The 22,071-nt window shown below is 36.0% G+C and overlaps 1 protein-coding gene and 1 long non-coding RNA gene across 2 annotated transcripts in view; both read right to left on the bottom strand.

The window, feature by feature from the left end:
- The window catches only part of LOC109020120 (cyclic nucleotide-gated ion channel 1-like), a 109,104-nt gene that overhangs the window by 11,804 nt on the left and 75,229 nt on the right, over window positions 1–22,071 (bottom strand). The window lies entirely within an intron of this gene.
- On the bottom strand, window positions 18,078–18,806 carry LOC118344897. Its single transcript, XR_004798624.1, has 3 exons — window positions 18,753–18,806; window positions 18,489–18,619; window positions 18,078–18,319 (listed from the first exon to the last, which is right to left on the bottom strand). It is a non-coding gene; the product is annotated as an uncharacterized LOC118344897 (long non-coding RNA).

Below are 22,071 nucleotides of genomic sequence, written 5' to 3'. Positions count from 1 at the left end.
ATTATCTTTAATTTGTTGAAATTAATATTGTGGTAGCTGAACTACTGCTTTGCAATGCACGTTAGACATTTAAACTATAATTTTTAATCAACTATCACTGTCATTCGATTTTAATCATTGAAATATGTAAAGAATAAAAAAAGGTATCATGTATATGGCATAATTTTTTTGGATGGTTGGATTTTTATTTTTTTTTGATAGGAAAAAAGCTTTATTGAAAAAACCACAGTTTTACATCAAAAAGTTTCAGACCAAACAATCTAAGAAACAAAATCTGGGACCTCATTCCACCAAACTATTAAACTGTGAGCAGCTCCATTGGCCATACGGCCTACATGTTGCACTGTGACTTTAGCCATCATCTTCATCAAATTCCTTACTTCATATATCGGATTCCCTAGAATGGACATAGACTCCCCAGGAGCTAAAATTGCATTAACACTTAAAATTGCATTCCCTAGAATGGACATAGACTCCCCATTGGGTAGCACAGCTATAAACCTCTCAGAATTGCTAGCAATTCAGTCTCCATAGGATCATTCACCTCATTCTCTATACTGCTAGTTGACAAAAGAAAATTACCTTTGGCATCCCTCAAACTCACTCCAATACCTTGCACTGCTCCAAGAAAATGGAACCATCAGTGTTTAACTTTACAGCACCTGCTGGAGGAGTCTTCCACCCAATACCAGATCTTGTTTTCTGAATCGAGGGCTTTGATGCTTCCACATGTTCTTTATACAAGGACAAAGCATTTCCCATAACCTGTTCATGGCATAAAGTAGTACACTCATGCACTTACTGATTTCTCCTATACGACATACTCCAGGCTATTAGAAAGAATTTCTCCAACTTACCCTTTATTCCTCTTGCTTGCACTTGCTGAGCTAAGTTCACTAGATCTGCTACATCCCCATCAACTGGTAGATAATCAAACTGTTTTTTCCAACAGTCTCGAATTAAAGGACAGAAATATAGAACATGTGAGACAGTCTCAGCATCCTTTTGACAAAACTTGCAACCATCCTCCTAAATCACCTTTTTGAGCTTCAAATTCTCCATAGTGGGCAACCCATTTCTGCAAGCCCTCCAAGCAAAGACTCTCACTCTGTTGGGAATGCTCAATTTCCAAATCTTCTTCCATAATACATTCATAGCAGCTGAATTTGAACTCTCCCCGGCATTGCTGTTTTTCTTCAGACTATAAAACAGTCTATGAGCACTCCACACTAAAGACTTCATTATTTTCATGCTCCCAAACTAGCTTACCATCTCTATTGCATGGACCAACTGAAATCTTGAGAACCTCAGCAGCTGCACTAGGTGGAAGGACCCTTCTCACTATATCCACATTCCACCATCCTGTTTCTGCATCAATAAGATTAACCACCTTCTCATAATCTTGAATTCTAGACAGATCCTGTGGTTGAGGGATAAGCCTATGTTCTGGTAACCAAAAATCAGCGCATATGTTAATTGACTTCCCATTGCCAACCCCCCATCATCACCCCTTCATCAGATCCTGCTTTGACTCCCAAATTCCCCTCCATGCATATGAATGATGAGTATTTTTGGTACTTTCAATATATTATGTTTGATTACATTGCAAAATGGGTGAGGAAGTATAAAGGAACAAAATGCATGTATAATTTTGTATCTTAATTAATAAAAAAAAAAAGTATAACGTGTACGGAGTACCTCAAATTTCGCAGTCCCCACCAAAAACAGAACATGGTCTTTCGCGGAAAATCCATGGACGCCAGTATACCAGATTGACGGGCTTCTTGGAATATTCCAAAATCAAAGAGAGTGGTATTTGGTTTTTCTATAGAACAAAAATTATTTAAATATGTGTTATTGCTAAAACCATGACCACAGTTAAAAGAAGTCTTGCTACATCCGGTATCTTGCTTACAGGCCACGTTCCAGCACGTGGTCTCTCGTTCGATGGAGAAGAAGTACCAAAAAGCACCCAGTATCTGATCATCATCAAAGATAAATATAATTTCATCCCCAACTAGTCTTTATAAATTATATTAGTACTACTACTGATTAGTAGTAGTGTAATTAATTATAAATTAGTAGAGATAATAATAAATGATGAAAACATACGTACATGACTGGCAACGAGATACAGAAAGAGATTGAATCCAGCTTTCATCACTATAAAACCTTTGGGTGGGATCATCATCATATTCTTGTAGCTTTCTGCATTCACGACTTTAACACATGAAGAAGTAGTTGTAGTTGGCGGGATACTTTTAGGTAGGATGATAGTCTGGTTGACTCTTTTCCACAATCTGTAGATACGGAAAAGTCTTGGCACATATTGCAAAAGAACAACTGCATTTAGGAATTTCCTTCCGTCCCGGAATTTCGAACCTCTCATTTCAGAAAATATAATTGGCACCAGAACCTGTTATTCATAAATATAATTGGAACTTTGGAATAATGTTTTTGTTACAATCCTGCGCGCATTCTTAAGAATATAATATAATACATATGATTTTCCCAACTTCTTTGAAATTTAATCATTTTTTCAGAAAATTTATATTTTATTTTCACTTTGGGTTTCTTTTTTAGTTTTGGGATTTTTAATTATATTTTCCAAAAAATTTTGGTTTTCTATGTTCTTTTAAAAATATTGGTTTTTGTTTTGAGTTGTTTTCTATTTTTTTGTACTTCCTAGTTTTTTTTTTATTCGGACCGATTTTGGCGTGCTTGTTATTTTAACTTATATTTTTCCATATTTTATATAATTTTATACATTTAATCAGTAATATTATTGTTTGGATTATAAAATTAGAAGCAGAAAAGTTTGTGATAATACCTGCGGAACTGGAAGAATGGCGAGAATGTTAATTACATAGTCTGACCTGATCATGTAATCCCTGCTTGCAACCAGATTCCCAAAAGCAACCAAATCCAGGAACGATCGCACACAAATAGCAATGATTTTCAAAGTGTTATCTATAGTAATGCATTTGGTAGCCTCGTTGATGACAGGAAGATAATAGAACAAAGGGTCCACTGCTACTGCAACTACACACACCACTAGAAACGCCACATCCCAATGGAACCACCTCGTTTTCGAAAAGACTTCCATCAAACGTTGGCCGTTGACCTGCCCAATGGCCAATTTTATTATTGTCTTTTGTTCTGAACCAATACCATCATTCTTGGGACCTTGCCTCTCAACATCCTCGTCCCTGATCAGCACAACATACGTATATATAGTGACCAAAAACGTTAATAGAGAGTATCAATCTCTTCTGGTATAAGTTTTCCTGTAAATATATTTACGATGGACATTCTTTGAACTTCAAAAAGCCTCTCAAAAGAGAGTATCAATCTCTTTTGTTATATCATTTCCGATGTGTTATTAAATCATGAGAAAAAATTATTTACTAACTTTTGTTATTTATCTTTTATTTGAAAAGATAAATAACATTTTTGAGATTGAAGAAGAGGATGCTCACCTTACTCGCCCGCTTCCTCGAGAATTCCAACGACGACTCATAAGTACTAAAGCTTACAAATTAAAGTCCCAAATTATACAATAAGGTCTCTATAATCTTTCAACCCCACGAGCTTCGATCTCTTAGTATCCAGAAATTCCGGATTTGGAGCACTTCTATATAGAAAATGGAAAACATATGGACGCTGTCATATATATATATAAAGAACTCCATGCATGGTAATAGCTAGATATGCATAATTGTTTGGAAAATGAACCTGCGCTTAAAGTTGGAGCTAGCGAGGAAACAAGACGAGGATTTAGATTAAAGCAATAAGTGAAAGAAAGTAGTGCCTTAGATGCTGCATCTTAGGAGTGATCGAGCTGCAGCCTGCATTAATATTGAAGATGCAGAAGCTGGCAAGTGGCCGTGAACAATGTTCATATGTCTTTATCTTCTGACAAATATATAGATAATATTGAGTGAAGCATTGGCCGCATTAGTCTATCCGGCCCCGTACTCAAGTCTTTCTTTAGCATATATATAAAGTTGTTCGTAACAACCCATTAAAACTAATTAATTACTCCCAAGTCCACTCAGCCATCTAAACGTACTGTTAATTAATGTAACATAGGGAAAATGAAACTTACCCACTTTCCCAGCAAATGAAAATGATTGAAAAATGCAATTTGCTAATTTACTAGGCCCCCTTTGGACGAGTTACTATAAATTATATGCTAATTTACTAAACTTTCAAGAAAGAATATACAGATCAACCGAGTAAAAGTTTTGCAAACTTGACCAATAAGTGAGATTCCGTGTGACATGGTTGCAGCACGATCAGTACGTAATTATTTTTTAATTATTTCTTTAAGATATGAATCTTTTTGACGAAATCATGTGTACCTACGTAATAGTACTTTGACCTACGAGACTACGATTACGACTCTACGAGGAACGTTCTCATGAGCCGAGTTCCATTGGCTGAGCTCCGACAGACGTTTCCAATCTTCGGAAGAAGATTTTTACTCCGACTCCGAACTCGTTCGGAGTGCTATTCCAATAAGAGTATAGAACTCCGATAAGAGGTTGGATCTCCGAACCGACCATTTATTAAGTTAAATGAATGCCTATTTTCGACTTTTGGATTCACAAAAACCCAATTCCGTAAAAAATTACTGAAAAAAAAAACTTAAATACAATAATTTAAAAACTAAATAACATGTAGTCGTAAGTTATAACAATCTCAAGTATTACAACATTGATTTAGTCTTTAAAGATACTACTTAAATATTAAATACGGATTTCACTCAAATCTCAATGGTCTATTAATCATACCTGAAATGAAGATAGAAAGTTGCAATCAATAAATGAAAAAAATTGATAATAAAAAATTGAACATGGTAAAAGTAGAATTTGATTCTCACTAAGAAATATAAATGAGATTCTCCATATAGTCCATAGTCTCTCAACTCCATCCCAACTCTCAAGGGGCGTCAGTCTCAAACTCTCAGTCATCGGTAATTATGTCAGTCATCGTCACAAATACATATAATAATATATCGCTGCATTTGATCATTTTCAGCGATTTATAAATCGCTGCAGGTTCGTTGAAATTCTAAAGCCATTTTTTTTTATCAATTTCAGCGATTTTAAAAAATCGTCAGAAAAACTACTATTTCCGGCGATTTTAGTCTGTCGAAAATGTTAAAAAAATCGACAGAAATGGCCTTTTCGTTTACCATTAAAATTGCTGAAAAAAGTTATTTGCGGTGATATTAACCGTCACAAAAAGTTAATAAATTGCCGCAAATAATCATTATTTTTCCCATCAATTTTAAATTATCGTCGTCATTAAATAATGTCACCGGGAATAAGTTTATGCTATAAAAAAATATTTCTGGTGAATTTTATTTGCCGGAAAAAGTGTTTCAAAAACAAAAAAAATTCACAAAACATGCCTCAAATGAGATGACCTGGAGAACAATGATAGAGAGAAACCTTTTTAAGTTATAAGATGAAACATCCCAGATCAACATTCCTGAGAGCATATTGACTAAGATGCATAGAGGAGAATGCAGGAGGAATACTAGGAACCACTCAAGTATTGCTTGTTTGCATCATATTGGACATTAGCATTACTACTAACGGAAGCCACTCTAGGAGCAGAGGAGCACTTGTTAATTAGTCTCCCAAAAAACAATAACAAGTGAATCACAAAACCACCTGGTCTTTACAATGAAAATAGGAGCATGTAAAGTAAAAATAGCACACCTTTATAAACAAGGCTGAATTGTAGAACTGTGTATTGGTCTACTTTTCTGAACTACTTTTCCAAGAAAAAAAAAAGTTTTTTGATCTACACTTGCACTCCTACAGCATTGTAATATTATTGTTTTTCCCCTCTATAGTAGCCCTTACAAAGTATAACAGGAATCCAATGATATAAGAATTGAGCTAGGACAATCATCAAAATCATGAGCTATCATGAACTTTGATTGTAAAACAGTACTTGCTGCTTTAACACCAATATGAATCTACATGCCATGTGTATGAAGCTCATGTGTATGCAGTTAGTGTTGCATATCAAAGTGATCACAAGTGCCCTATGATACATGTTCTAAATAGAACATTAGCATTAAATGCAAGAAAGAAGTTCTATTTCTTAGAAAAATATTGCCCCCCACTTAACAAATAATAGAATAAGTGGAATTTCATCCTCAAGAATAAGTTATACCTTCACATGATGTGAGCAGACTACTTTAATACGTAGGCCTAACATATAGAAAAAATATTATTCAATTAAATGAGAGTGAGATTTGAAGTAATCATGATTCACATTAAATATCAAGACCTCTAATCAGCTAGTACTTAAATCACCACTGTCTCAAAAAAATGTTTGAGCTGATGATAGCCTGATACCAACAGATAGGTGAAGATCATAGTTAAAATTCTAACATATTCATATACACAGTACATATATAATAATGGAAATAATTAATAAACACCAACCTGCAGATTTCCGATGAAGTATAAAAACAGAAGCAAGCCAAAGAACGAGATAGGAACTGTGAAGCAGTTTTCCCAATAATCAGGACTTGTTTGAAGGTTTTGACCAAGTGAACTGCAAGATTTGGACGTCCATGTGTGAGTAGTTAATAATATCAAAACCATTGAAATATATTATAATATATATACTTAAAATAAACAATCTCTAGAAAATAAATTGATTTTCACGCGAGTTTTTTTTTTCTTTTGCATATATTTTCATCCAAATTAATAATAACTTTTTTTACCCGAGTAGCGCTGTTAATAATGGAAAATAATAGTTATGAAATTCTCAAAAAAAAAAAAAAAAAAGTGAAACATGCAGTACGAACCTCAAATTTCGCCGTCCCCACCAGAAACAGAACATGGCCTTTCGCGGAAAATCCATGGACGCCAGTATACAAGATTGACGGGCTTCTTGGAATATACCAAAATCAAAGCTGGGAGTTGTATTTGTTTTTTTTCTAAAGAGCAATAATCATTTAAAGTTGTGTGATTTCCAAAACCAGCATCACAGTTGAAAGAAGTCTCGCTACATCCAATACCTGTCTGATGCGGTTCACAGGCCACGTCCCAGCACGAGGTCTCTCGTTCGATGGAGAAGAAGTACCAAAAAGCACCCAGTACCTGATCATGATCATGAAAGATATATACCATTAATATTTCAGTAATTAATTATGAAATACACGCAGATGATAATAACTGATCATGAAATTAACATACATGACTGGCAACGAGATACAGAAAGAGATTGAATCCAGCTTTCATCACTATTAAACCTTTGGGTCGGATCATCATCATATTCTTGTACCCTTCTGCTTTCATCACTTTAAATCGGGTACTAGTCTCGTTGACTTTCCTCCACAATCTGTAGATACGGATAATTCTTGGCACATATTGGAACAGAACAACTGCCTTTAGGATTCTCCTTATGTTCAGGAATTTTGAACCGCTCATTTCAGAAAACATAAGTGGCACTACAATCTGTTGTTCATAAATATAAAAATTAAGGTACGTACGTAAGATCTACTAGCTATTAATTGTGGAGGACGTACTTGTTTATGCAAAAGTAATGAATCTATAGGATCTAAATATGTAAGTCTACACAATCTCTTTATAAAACAATAGATTTTATAAAAAATCTTCACAACCTCCTAACACTCCACACTCCACATGATTATTTTTAATTTTTATTATTTTTTTCTTTTATCAAATATTTATTATATGAATAATGAATAGAAAATTTGAAATAATTTAAAAATAATAAACTCAAAAAAAAATTTTAAAAAAATATTAAAAATTTAAAAAATTTTAAAAAATATAGAGTGTGGTGAAGGTTGTGTAACAAAGCTCCAGATTTTATTAGGACTGTTCATCCTGCATGGATTTTTTTTACGATTCGGTCTGTGTTAGGGTCCTCGAGTTTGGGAATCCATGGAAGGCAAGATGAGAGCTTTAGGGTTTGTGGTCTGTAGGCTGGAAGACAGAAGTGTGCGAAGTGAAGTGGAGTTCGAGCTTTGGGGATTTTGTGTCTTCAAGAGTTCAAAACGACGCAGCTTGGATAGTTCTTTTATGGGCAAGAAACGACGTCACCTAACTAAGAGAAACGGCATAGTTTTAGGCAACATAAGAGGCTGGGTTATTGATGTAAACGCACCGTTTGAGTTGTTATAAAACGGTGTAGTCTTAGTTATTTTCAGAAGGTAGTTACGGGGGGCTTTTCTGTATTTTCAATTACTGTTTGTTAAGTATCATGCCAGAGGAATGTTGTATTCATTCTGGAGCAAATTCTCATCGGAATCATTAGTTCTTAAGGAGGAAGTGGGGACCTCGAATCCCTCACTGCGTATGAATCTCTGAGGTATTTTTATCATTGTGTGTGCATCATCGTCACTGTGTTTATTCTACATTACTGTTCATCACTGAGAGTCCTAACAATTGGTATCAAGTGCCGTCGATCCTACCCATTTCCAACCCAGAAATTAATCCAAACAGAATCAGTAAACATTCATCCATAGCCAAAACAATACATTCATCCATAGCCAAAACCAGAAGATACCCACACCCACCCAGAAACAAATCCTACCGAGGTATATTCATCCATCACCAAACCAGAAAATATCCACACAAACGCATTCCACTATCAGACACATACACTCAGAAATTAATCCAAACAGCATCATCCACCACCATGGCCGACAACACAAGATCTAAACACCAACAAGAAGCCTTGCAGCATCAAGTGGAGGGTCACCAACAAGAAATCCTGGAGTTGAAAATAGAAGTTAATACGGTGAAAACGGATGTCCAAGAAATCAAAGATATGTTACGCACCTGGTTCAATCAACAACACAATCTTCCTCCTCCTCCTCCTCCTCCACCCCCACACCATGACCTGGACCTTGAAATTCCAGAACTGAGAAGATTTAATCCAAGAGGAGTCAGACTCGACTTTCCTCATTTCCAAGGTGTCGAGCCAGCTACTTGGCTATTTAAGGCCAACCACTATTTTGAGTTCCATCAAACTCCACTGCCTCAAAGGTTATTGATGGCCTCTTACCATATGGACGGGAATGCATTGGTGTGGTTCCAAAATGCCTCCGAAGGGGGGTTATTCCGGGATTGGGAAGCCTTTTCCCGTTCCTTACTTCTTCGCTTCGGAACCACGGCTTACGATGATCCGATGGAAGCATTGACAAAATTGAAACATACCAGTAGTGTGGCTGCGTACATGAGCCAATTTGAGGCATTGGCCAACCGTTTGAGAGGCCTCTCAGATCCTCACAAACTCAGCTGCTTCCTTAGTGGCTTAAGAGATGAAGTTTGCATTCCGATTCGGATGCAAAACCCTGTCAATTTAAACGCAGCATATCGATTAGCAAAAATGCAAGAAGAGTACCTTAACAGCATCAAGAAAATCAGTAAACCTATGGGGGAGAGATCAACTTCTGTTGGGATAGGGGGCAACTATTCCCAAGGATCTTACTCGAGTGATCAGTACAACAAGTGGAGGAAGCCTATGGGGGGCACTAAACCAGTTTCTTCCATGCAAATGGATGAGAAACGACGTAAGGGTTTGTGTTATCATTGTGAGGAAAAGTGGAATCCTCAACACACTTGCAAAAACCCCCGCATTTACTTGATACAAGGGAATGAAGAAGAGGTAGAAGAAGAAGAAGAAGAGGAGCAAACAGGCGAGGACAAAGAGAAAAAACTGCCAATAGAAGCATTAACCAGCAACAAGGAGGAGTTGGAAATCTCCTTAGCTGCCATAGCAGGAACTCCTAATGTGCGAACTATGCGTTTAATGTGAAGTATTCTTGGAGTGCAAGTAGTAATATTAGTGGACTCCGGGAGTTCGCATAACTTTATAGACTCAACCTTGGCGTCAAAATTGCAGCTGCCAGTGGATTATTCAGTGCAATTAAAGGTTCGAGTGGCCAATGGACAAGGCCTTAGCAGTGAGGGAATCTGCAAAACAGCCTAGCTGAAGGTGCAAGGTAATTGGCTAAACCCTCCTCTTCATTTATTGGACTTAGCGGGATGTGACATCGTACTTTGAGTCCAATGGCTAGAAACCTTAGGCAACATAACTTGGAATTTTTCGAAGCTCATAATGACATTTGGGTGGGAGGGCCAAATCATTGAATTGAAGGGAATGAAGTTGAGTCCCTCGGTTGTAGAGGGTAGCCAACAATTTCTTAAAGCAACTATGGCTAAGGGAAAGGGCATTCTTTTGCAAATTGTATGTGAAGGGAAAGAGGAAGAAAAGGCTGAATTGATTGGGGAGCAGTTTTCAGAACTGTTGGATGAGTTCAAAGAGGTATTCAATGAACCTCAGGAGCTACCTCCATCTCGTACTCATGACCACCAAATAATTCTCAAAGAAGGCACTCAACCCATCACAAACAGGCCATATAGATACCCTTATTACCAGAAAACAGAAATAGAAAAGATTGTGGCTGAGTTGTTAAAAAGTGGGGTGATTAGACCTAGCTCTAGTCCCTTTTCCTCCCCGGTTTTGCTTGTCCGTAAAGCTGATGGCAGTTGGAGGCTGTGTGTGGATTATAGGGCACTTAACAAGGAAACCGTAAAGGCTAAGTTTCCTATTCCAGTGATAGATGAGTTGCTGGATGAACTCTTTGGGTCGGTGATTTTTTCTAAACTTGACTTACGATCGGGTTATCATCAAGTGAGGGTGGTGCCTAATGACATTCCTAAGACGACTTTTCGTACCCATGATGGGCACTATGAGTTCTTAGTGATGCCTTTTGGCCTCACTAACGCTCCGGCAACCTTCCAAGGGTTAATGAACGATGTATTCAAACCCTTCTTGAGGAAATTTGTGCTGGTTTTTTTTTATGACATCTTGGTGTATAATAAGTCTCAGGAGGAGCATGTGAATCACTTGAGGGCAGTTTTAAGCATGCTGAAACAGCACTGCTTGTATGCAAAAAAATCAAAGTGTCGGTTCGCCGTGGAGGAAGTTGACTACTTGGGCCATATCATAAGTGCTAAGGGTGTTATGGCTGATTCTTCTAAAATTATCTCTATGTTGGAATGGCCCGAGCCTAAAAATGTGAAGGCCTTAAGAGGATTCCTAGGGCTCACGGGGTATTATCGGAAATTCATCAAGAATTATGGGCTTATTGCTGCCCCTCTCACCTCCCTACTCAAGAAAAATTCTTTTTCTTGGAACATAGAGGCCAGCAAGGCATTTACAGCCCTAAAGCAAGCTGTTTCCCAACCACCAGTGCTAAAATTACCTGATTTCAGCAAGCCCTTTGTAATTGAATGTGATGCCAGCAGAAAGGGCATTGGGGCAGTCTTAATGCAATCCGGACAGCCTATTTACTACCTCAGTCAGGCTCTTAAGGGTAAGGCACTATTGTTATCAACATACGAGAAGGAGCTACTTGCTCTAGTCAAGGCCGTGCAAAAGTGGAGACCATACCTTCTTGGACAACCGTTTGTCATTAAAACAGACCAGCAAGCACTTAAATTCCTGCTAGAACAGTGTGTGGGAACTGAGGTGCAAGAGAAGTGGATTACTAAGCTAATGGGGTACGACTTTTTTATTGAGTACAAAAGGGGTAAAGAAAATTTAGTGGCTGACGCTCTTTCAAGAAGGGAGGAAAATGTGGGGTTGTGTGCACAAATTTCATTTCCGACTGCTGATTGGGTGGGGGAGTTAAAGCAAAGTTACCTAAACAGTGAAGAATATTCTGCATTGATGGAGAAATTGTTGAATCACCATGAAGTTCCTAAGGGAACAACATTGCAGCAAGGGCTGATTCTGAGAAAAGGAAGAATTCTTATCGTGCCCGATTCCCCCTTTAAACTAAAGGTACTACAATTTATACGCACCGACCCCATGGCTGGACACTCAGGCTATTTGAAGACTTATCAAAGAGCCAAGAGAGACTTCTACTGGACTGGTATGAAAAAAAGACATAAAAAAATGGGTTTGGGAGTGTGAGATATGTCAAGCATCCAAGTATGAAACATTGCCACCAGCGGGACTCCTACAACCCCTTCCTATACCACAACAAGCTTGGATGGATATTTCAATGGATTTCATAGAAGGGCTACCGAAATCAAAAGGGTACTCAGTTATCTTTGTGGTGGTTGATCGGTTCACAAAATACGGGCATTTCATGCCCTTAGCACACCCCTACACCGCCTCAGAGGTGGCCCAAGTGTTCCTTGGTTCAGTGTTCAAGCTACATGGTTTCCCAAAAAGTATAGTCTCAGATCGAGACCCCGTGTTCTTAAGTACCTTCTGGAAGGGTTTGTTTACACTCCAGGGGACCTCACTAGACTTTAGCTCAGCCTATCACCCTCAAAGCGATGGGCAGACAGAAGATGTGAACAAGGTAGTGGAAGGATACTTGCGTTGTTATGCAAGTCTTAAGCCTACTGGATGGAGTCAGTGGCTTCCTTTGGCTGAATGGTGGTATAATAGCACCTACCACAGCTCAGCCAAGATGTCCCCTTTCGAGGCCCTCTACGGGTATGCGCCCCCTAGATTACTGGATTATATCCCGGGAACATCTAACAATGTCACAGTGGATCAATTGCTACGGAATAGGACACAGATTCTCAACATTTTGAAGGGAAACCTCACGGCAGCACAAGTAAGAATGAAAAATTATGCTGACAAAAATAGAACGGAGCGACAGTTCACAGAGGGAGACTGGGTATACCTTCGCCTGCAGCCGTACCGTCAGAAATCAGTGGCGGCTCGCCGAAACATGAAGTTGGTGCCACGTTTTTACGGGCCGTTCAGGGTGGCTCAGAGACTCGAGTTGGTGGCCTACCGACTAGAGTTTCCATCCACGTCGCAGATCCATCCCGTTTTCCATGTGTCGTGCTTAAAGAGGAAGTTAGGAGACCGGATCCAACCATTGGCCACCTTGCCACCCACAAATAGCGACGGCGAGGTGTTACCCGAGCCAGAGGCGGTACGAGATCGACGCATGAGACAGCAAGGAGGAAGGGCAGTGTCCGAAATACTGATCAAATGGATAGGGCTATCGGAGGAAGAAAATAGTTGGGAGAAAGTGTGGAAAATGAGGGCTTTGTATCCACACCTTGTGGACAAGGTTTTTTAAGGGGGGGAGAATGTTAGGGTCCTCGAGTTTGGGAATCCATGGAAGGCAAGATGAGAGCTTTAGGGTTTGTGGTCTGTAGGCTGGAAGACAGAAGTGTGCGAAGTGAAGTGGAGTTCGAGCTTTGGGGATTTTGCGTCTTCAAGAGCTCAAAACGATGCAGCTTGGATAGTTCTTTTATGGGCAAGAAACGACGTCACCTAACTAAGAGAAACGGCATAGTTTTAGGCAACATAAAAGGCTGGGTTATTGATGTAAACGCACCGTTTGAGTTGTTATAAAACGGTGTAGTCTTAGTTATTTACAAAAGGTAGTTATTGGGGGGCTTTTCTGTATTTTCAATTACTGTTTGTTAAGTATCATGCCAGAGGAATGTTGTATTCATTCTGGAGCAAATTCTCATCGGAATCATTAGTTCTTAAGGAGGAAGTGGGGACCTCGAATCCCTCACTGCGTATGAATCTCTGAGGTATTTTTATCATTGTGAGTGCATCATCGTCACTGTGTTTATTCTACATTACTGTTCATCACTGAGAGTCCTAACAGTCTGGAATCCGAAAAACCAGATTTCGGTTTCAGATTCCGGGCCAGAACTTAGATTGCAAAATCCTGGAACACAATCTGGTATCCCTTTTTTTTTTATCAGTTTGCCGTGAGCTATTGATTCAAACCATAAGTTTGATCTCTCAAAAGGGGTTCACAAGAAAAGGAACTGGGACAGCTGCAAGTACTGCGGAAAGAGAGCAAGCCAATCAATTAGCTCATAATAAACTCTCTCTCTGAGTAAAACGCTCTGGCAATTTTTACTTGGGAGTATTTGTTCTTGTTCAACATACAAACAAATTAATCATATTCATCTTCTCACATTCAAATAACATGAACTTCTGACATCTTACATATTATTTTACATCGTCTAGTGTTTTGGTGGCGTTCTATTAATTGAAAATTTAATATACTATGACAGGACAGAGTTTTTGGGAGGAAGTTTTTCTTCCAACCTGCAACCCATTTATAATATTGATATGTATCTCTTAAGCATATGAGAAACAAGCACATGTTTTTCAATAAAATTTCCTCCAACATAATTGGAAGCAAAACCCTATTAATTATGTTTTTAGCAAATTTTTAGTTTTCTTTTCTAATATATTATACTCTTAAGTTCTTTTAAAAATATCGGTTTATGTTTTGAGTTGTTTTTTAATTTCTATACTTTCTAGTTTCTTTATTCTAATTTTGGCGTGTTTTTATATTTTTTTTTAAGTTATGTTTTTTTTTTTTAATTTTATACATTTAATAATTAGTAATATTATTGTTTGGATTATAAAATTAGAAGCATAAAAGTTTGTCATATATAGTACCAGGGGAACTGGAAGAATGGCGAGAATGTTAATTACGTAGTCTGAACTCATCATGTAGTCCCTGCTTGCAACCAAATTCCCAAAAGCAACCAAATCCAGGAACGATCGAACACAAATAGAAATGATTTTCAATGTGGTATCTACAGTAATGCATTTGGTAGCCTCGTTGATGACAGGAACATAAAAGAACAAAGAGTCCACTGCTACTGCAACTACACACACCACTAGAAACGCCACATCCCAATTGAAGTACTGGAACCACGGCGTTTTTGAAATAATTTTCATCATCAAAGGGTGATTGACCTGCCCAGTTGCCAATTTTCTTATTTTCTTTTGTTCTGAACCAATACCATCATCCTTGCCTCTCAACATCCTCGCCCCTGATCAGCACAACATACGTACGTATATATATATATAGTGACCAAAAAACATTAATAGAGGTAATAATTATATATATATATATATATATATATGAGAAATGCGCATTAGCCATATGATAAGTGTTATTCATCATCATTTTAACTATTATTATATCATTTCAGATGTGTTATTAAATCATCAGATGAAATTATTTACTAACTTTTATTATTTATCTTTTATTTGATAACACGTCAAATGATAATAAGATAAATAACATTTTTAAGATTGAAGAAGAAGAAGAATCTCCCCTTACTCGCCCACTTCCTCGAGAATTCCGACGACGACTCATAACTACTAAAGCTTACAAGAGTCCCAAATTATACAATAAGGTCTCCAAAATCTTTCAACTCCACGAACTTCGATATCTTAGTATCCAGAAATTCCGGATTTGGAGCACTTCTATATAGAAAATGGAAAACATATGAACGCTGTCATATATATATAAAGAACTCCATGCATGGTAATAGCCAGATATGCATAACTGTTTGGAAAATGAACCTGCGCTTAAAGTTGGAGGTAGCGAGGAAACAAGACAAGGATCTAGATTAAAGCAATAAGTGAAAGAAAGTAGTGCCTTAGATACTGCATCTTAGGAGTGATCGAGCTGCATTAATATTGAAGATGCAGATGCTGGCAAGTGGCCGTGAACAATGTTCATATGTCTTCATCTTCTGACAAATATAATATTGAGTGAAGCATTGGCCGTATTAGTCTATCCGGCCCCGTACTCAAGTCTTTCTTTAGCATATATATATATAAAGTTGTTCGTAGGGAAAATGAAAACTAATTAATTACTCCAAAGTCCACTCAGCCAGCTAAGCGTGTTAATTAATTAATGTAACATAGGGAAAATGAAACTTACCCACTTTCCCAGCAAATGAAAATGATTGAAAAATGCAATTTGCTAATTTACTAGGCCCCCTTTGGACGAATATACAGATCAACCGAGTAAAAGTTTTGCAAACTTGACCAATAAGTGAGATTCCATGTGACATGGTTGCAGCACGATCAGTACGTAATTATTTTTTAATTATTTCTTTAAGATATGAATCTTTTTTATCAAATCATGTGTACCTACGTAATAGTACTTTGACCTACGAGACTACGATTACGACTCTACGAGGAACGTTCTCATGAGCCGAGTTCCATTGGCTGAGCTCCGACAAACGTTTCCAACCTTCAGAGGAAGATTTTTACTCCGACTCCGAATGCGTTCGGAGTCCTACTCCAAAAAGAGGATGGAACTCTGATAAGAGGTTGGAACTCCGAACCGACCGTTTATTAAGCTAAATAATTGCCTATTTTCGACTTTTGGATTCACAAAAACCCAATTCCGAAAAAAAATACTGAAAAAAAAAAACTTAATTACAATAATTTAAAAACTAAATAACATGTAGTCATAAGTTATAACAGTCTCAATTATTACAACATTAAATATTAAATATGGATTTCAGTCAAATCTCAATGGTCTATTAGTCATACCTGAAATGAAGATAGAAAGTTACAATCAATAAATGAAAAAAATTAATAATAAAAAATTGAACGTGGTAAAAGTAGAATTTGAATCTCACCAAAAAATGAGATTCTCCGTATAGTCCATAGTCTCTCAACTCCATCCCAACTCTCAAGGGGCATCAGTCTCAAACTCTCAGTCATCGATAATTATAATAGGGTTCACAATTACGTCTATAAAAATCATAAAAAGTAGAAAAGTGCAATTTGCTAATTTACTAGGCCCCACGCGTCTGGACGAGTTACTGTAAATTATATGCTAATTTACTAAACCTTCAAGAAAGAATATACAGATTAACCGAGTAAAATTTTTGCAAACTTGACCAATGAGTGAGATTAATCCATGTGACATAGTTGCAGTGCGATCAGTACGTAATTGTTTCTTTAGGATATGAATCTTTGTTAAGATATGAATCTTTTTGAACCTACACTAACAATATAAAAAATCATGTAGAAAATGAACCTGCACTTAAAGTTGGATCGATGAAGAAACAAGAAGACGATTTAGATTAAAGCATGAATAAGTGACAGAAAGTGCCTTAGATGCTGCATCTAATTACGAGTGAGCTGCAATATTGAAGATGCAGAAGCTGTAGTGATCATGTCTTAATTATGTTCAGATAAATAATATATATATATATATATATATATAGATAGATAGATAATATAAAATAGTGAAAAGTCAACCAGCTAAACGTGTTACCGTTTCAATATATATATATATATATATATATATATATATATATACACACACACACTAGTAGTAAAGCAACGTCAAGGGACGTTTGCCAAGTTGAGGTTTGCCTACTTGAGATAAAATAACCTAATAATATATATCAACTATATATACGGCAAAATAAAATAATATACACATCAACCATAGTAATATATATACATCCTAAAGAAACTTGATACAAGTTTACAAAACAAAGCATATATATATATATATATATATACATGCATGTTTAATATTAACAGTTGTTTGATAGAAGTTTTCAAAATGAAGTCACATAAACAATGTAATATGAGAGGATAAAGCACTACAAGGAATAAACTCATTTCCGGCGACGTCCTTCGCCGCAAATAAATGAATATATCGCCGCAATAAAGTATTTCCGGCTACCTCATCTTGCCCCAAAGTCGCCGCTGTTAATCAGCCAAGTAAGACGTTTTGTGCCGAGGTGGAGGACGGACAGAAATGCTTTCCATTTCCGGCGAGTATAGATCGCCGGAAATAAACATATATATCGCCAGTAAAGATATTTTTAGCATAGTTGTGAAGTCTATTCCGGCGACTAAAAACCGCGGAAATATAATATTTGCTGCGAATTTAACTTCGCCGCAAATGTTTCATTCTTGTCGATGATAACGTGAGCTGATTATTTTTGGCGATGACATAGTCGCCGCAAACAGTCCTTACTCGCTGCAGTTATTTTCGGCGAGTTACATTCGCCGGAAATATGTTTTTTTTTTTTTTTAAATCCAATTCTGTTTGCTTGTATTTTGTCTTCCTGTTATTTTCCTAATATTTGTAATTTCATAACAAATAATTGCTTATTAATAAATTAGAAATCCTAAATTTGGATAAATTTATATTTGATTGCACATATAAATTATATGTCAACATCATTCAAATAACCTCAACATACATATTTAAAATTCACCAAGATTTAAGTGTACATTTTACATAATACCATCCAACATATCACAATGGAATATAAATTTACAAGTATTTTTCGTTCAAACTATAAATGTCTAGCAGCAAGTTGCCTTCATGAATGCGCCAGCTTCTTCATTGCAAGTGTTTTTCTTTCTAATCACCATATTCCAACAAGTATGGGAAGAGCTGAATTTGATTCACCGATTTGACTTCAAGTGTTTCAAAACAACTGTAAAGAAATGCAATATATTTCTGCAAAAACATAATATTCAAAGCCCAAGTTACAAGGCATTCAATTAATAAAAGATAGCATCTCTTATTTTTCCTTTGCATCTCTAACTAAAATATATATATATTGTATATATTATGTACATATATAGAACACGTAAAAACTCTCTGACAATTAATACAAGGGTCTCACCTGAAATTGGGACTACCTTTTACATGATTCAGAAAGTCTCTACATACGCTAGCTCTTTAGTCTGGTATAAAACTAGCTTCCAAAATCACTGTACCCAATGTGAGAAAAATCCAACACATGGCAATTTGATCCTGCCAAACAAAGTACGCACCAAAAAGAACAAATTATATAGGTGAAAAGCCATATGCACTTAAGATTTTTTATATGAGAAATACATAATTTGCATTTATTGGAACTAATAAATATTAAGTCCGTTGCACTCACCCAATGTGATTTCCTCTATGATATCTCGCATTCAACAACTTCATTTACCAAACAAAAAAAAAATTAGAATAATGATGAAACAAGTTATTTATTCTTAGTCATATAGATGTTGAAAGATACATAAAAAGCAACAATGTCAGAACAAGAATAAATGAAAATTTGCAAGTCAGTCAGGTACTAATAATATTATTAAAAGGCTACGTATATACTGATAACTATTAGCGGCTATATTTGCGTCGCCGGAAATAAAAATAGCCGGAAATAACACTTTTTCTTGTAGTTAAGCAAGTGGTAAATAAGCTAATCAGCATGTTTCCTATTTTTTTGATGAATCAATTGAGAGGATATTGTATTTTTTGTAGTGCTATTGTTTGAGTTGATCTATGTCTACGACAACTTGAATTATCCAATCTTTTTGTGAAGTCTCTTTGGCAATACTTTTCAAGAATGGGAGATGCTCCTGGATGATATAAGTTTGGTATTGATATGTCCTTATTAAATAAATAAAGATTCTAAATGTACAAAATTGAAGGTTCAAAAGATTTTAAATAGAAACATCTTATTATAAAAATTGTTTTGATTTATGATATTTTTGCAAATTAGAGTAATTGAAATGTGACGGTATAAAGAAAAAATATTTTATGATTTGAATTGAAGGAGCTAAAAAAATGTAATATTATGTTTTCTCGCTAGTATGATTCATAAAATCAATTGCTGAACAACGTAGTGCTTCCTCTACAATTGCACCAAATATTATTGTAGCTAATTGTCCTGTACCATCATCGATTTCAACATATGCTCGACAACTATTAGTAACAAAAATATAGTTATGTATTAGGATGGATAGAAAGTATATCTTAAATTTTTTAAGTGAGTAATGAAAACTAGAAGTTTAGAGAAAAAGTAAATATCGTGGTTGTGCAATGCTTGTAACAATGATAACACATATATGTTTCATTGTATTCATAGCTTGTTCCGTTGTTACATCCAATGCAAGACATGTAAAAGAATATTTGGTGAAGGTCGAGCACATTTATCTTCCCTTTTACTCAAAATTTTGGTTTCTATATCATATTTATAACAAATATTAAAATTGGGTTGTTGTAAATATTGCATAGTTAGGAAAGTATTGTGATGCACTTATAAAAAAGTGGATGATATTCTGTTTTATGATCACATCATAAAAATGAATATTTGTTGTTAAGAATATGATTTTACCGTCATGAGTTGTGATGTTTTGAGCAGTTTTGCAACATTAAATGTTGGTTAATGGTAGACATTATGAGTAGAGATAGATGCATGTGTCGGATCTAGGGATTTTACAATTATGTCTTCAAGTAATGAATCATTGAGTGTTGCCTGAAATTTTTTTTAAAAAAAAAAATTGAAAACAAAGACCAAAATTTTGAAAATGTAATTGTTATATCTTTAAGTAATGAATCATGAAGTGTTGGTCTTAAAATAAATAAATAAATTAAAAAGCGAAACATGTATTACCTAATAAGGCACATCACCCAGCTCAACTCACACAAACAGAGCACGAAGAGGATGCTTCTTGGTGAAACAAGGAAACTACATGTCATTGTGTGATAAACATCCTCACGATCAACACAAATTTGTGGAGACAATTTTGCATTGCAAGTCAGTTTTAAGTACAGCTCACGGACTAATATGACTCAATCACAGCATGAAGATCTCTATCTAAAATCAAGGAAAAATATTCAAAGTGTCCTTTCATATCTCAGCATCTTCAATCAAATATTATAGTCCACGATACTCTCCCCCTTTCCTCATTGTATAATGTCCTTCTGTCATAGCGTATCTGTTTAAATACAACTTGTAATCTCTGCTTGTTGTTCACGTTGAAAGAAATACAAAGTGATATTTGCTTCATTTCTCAATCCTCTTTTTTACCACTTTTGCAATGATGCTGCACCAGGAATAAGAGGATTGATTGTAAACACACTTCTTGGTCGTGATGACAAAAAAAGTCTTATGTTAAAAAGTTGTATTAGATATAGTGTAGGCATATTACTTAAAACTAAAATATAAAATTCTTACTTTTCAATAATATCATTGTAAGAAGTGACTTTTAACCGTGTAACAAGAATCGTTGGTTTAGCTTCAATAATTTTTTAAATTTGTTCATATTTAGCATGAACAAACCGAGTCAACTTAGTCAAACATATAGGGTTCAAGCTACAAAATTGGAGTAAGAGCAAATAGTAGTTTAATACTAATAAACTGAATTAGAAATAAATTAATATTGAAAGTTAAATAAGATAAATACATAAATTAAAAAATATGTTTACTTTTGATCAATCACATATATATTTCTTGGAGCATTGTGGGACCATTTGTTTTCATTACTTCTCTAGCTAGCTTGATGTATAATGCAATTTCCAATAAATCTAATAAATCATATTCAAACTTTTTAACTTGTTAATAAACATAGTTATGAAAGAATTTGTGAAAATTTTGAAAAGAGATTTACCTATTTCAGCAATTGAATCTTTGTAACAATTTTTTTTTTTTTTATGAAGGAGGATAGACCCTCCGGGGTTTATTTAAAACCTCACATGTGGCGGAGGAAAACCAAGGTTACACATTACAAACCAAAGCCAAGATAGAAAAACTAAGCAAAAAAAAAAAAAAACCAAGTGCAACCAAGCATAAACTCAGAACGCCTAAGACAAAGCAGGGCAGTTTATGCATCTCGAAGGTATGGCAGTCCGGCTTTATCCGTCTTCAGGAGACCACGAAGCTTACGAGGTAAATCAGAAAAAAATTCCCAGTTGTTTGTGCGTCCCTTCGAGCCCATTCTAGCTAAGAAGTATGTTGGAGCATTGGTTTCCCGATAAACATGATTGACAGCTACATTCATATTTCTCCTCATATCCTTCAGTTCTTCCCAAAAATCTTCTACATACCATAAGCCACAAATTGATGTTTTCAACCATTTTATCACAGTACTGGAATCCAATTCTATATCTAGCTGAACAATACCCATACTTTTAGCCAATTTTAATCCATGATAAACTCCCATGAATTCTGCAAAAGAAACTGTTCCTTGATCCAGATAAATCAAAAATGCTCTAAGAAAATTACATGAGGAATTTCGAATTACTCCTCCACCTCCAGCTTGCCCCGGGTTGCCTTGGCTGCTCCCATCTGTGTTGAGTTTGTATCTACCCTGGTATGTTCAAAACCATTTGACCATCTGCTATGTCTTTTTTGTACTCTTTTTTGGAGGGACATTTAGCTCTTTTAAGATCACCTCATCTCTTCTTTTCAATTGTTTCCCGGCCTTTAATTTCTC

This window comes from Juglans regia, chromosome 16, assembly GCF_001411555.2.
Source record: "Juglans regia cultivar Chandler chromosome 16, Walnut 2.0, whole genome shotgun sequence".
Classification (NCBI taxonomy): domain Eukaryota; kingdom Viridiplantae; phylum Streptophyta; class Magnoliopsida; order Fagales; family Juglandaceae; genus Juglans; species Juglans regia.
This window is presented reverse-complemented; position numbering and strand designations above follow the sequence as displayed.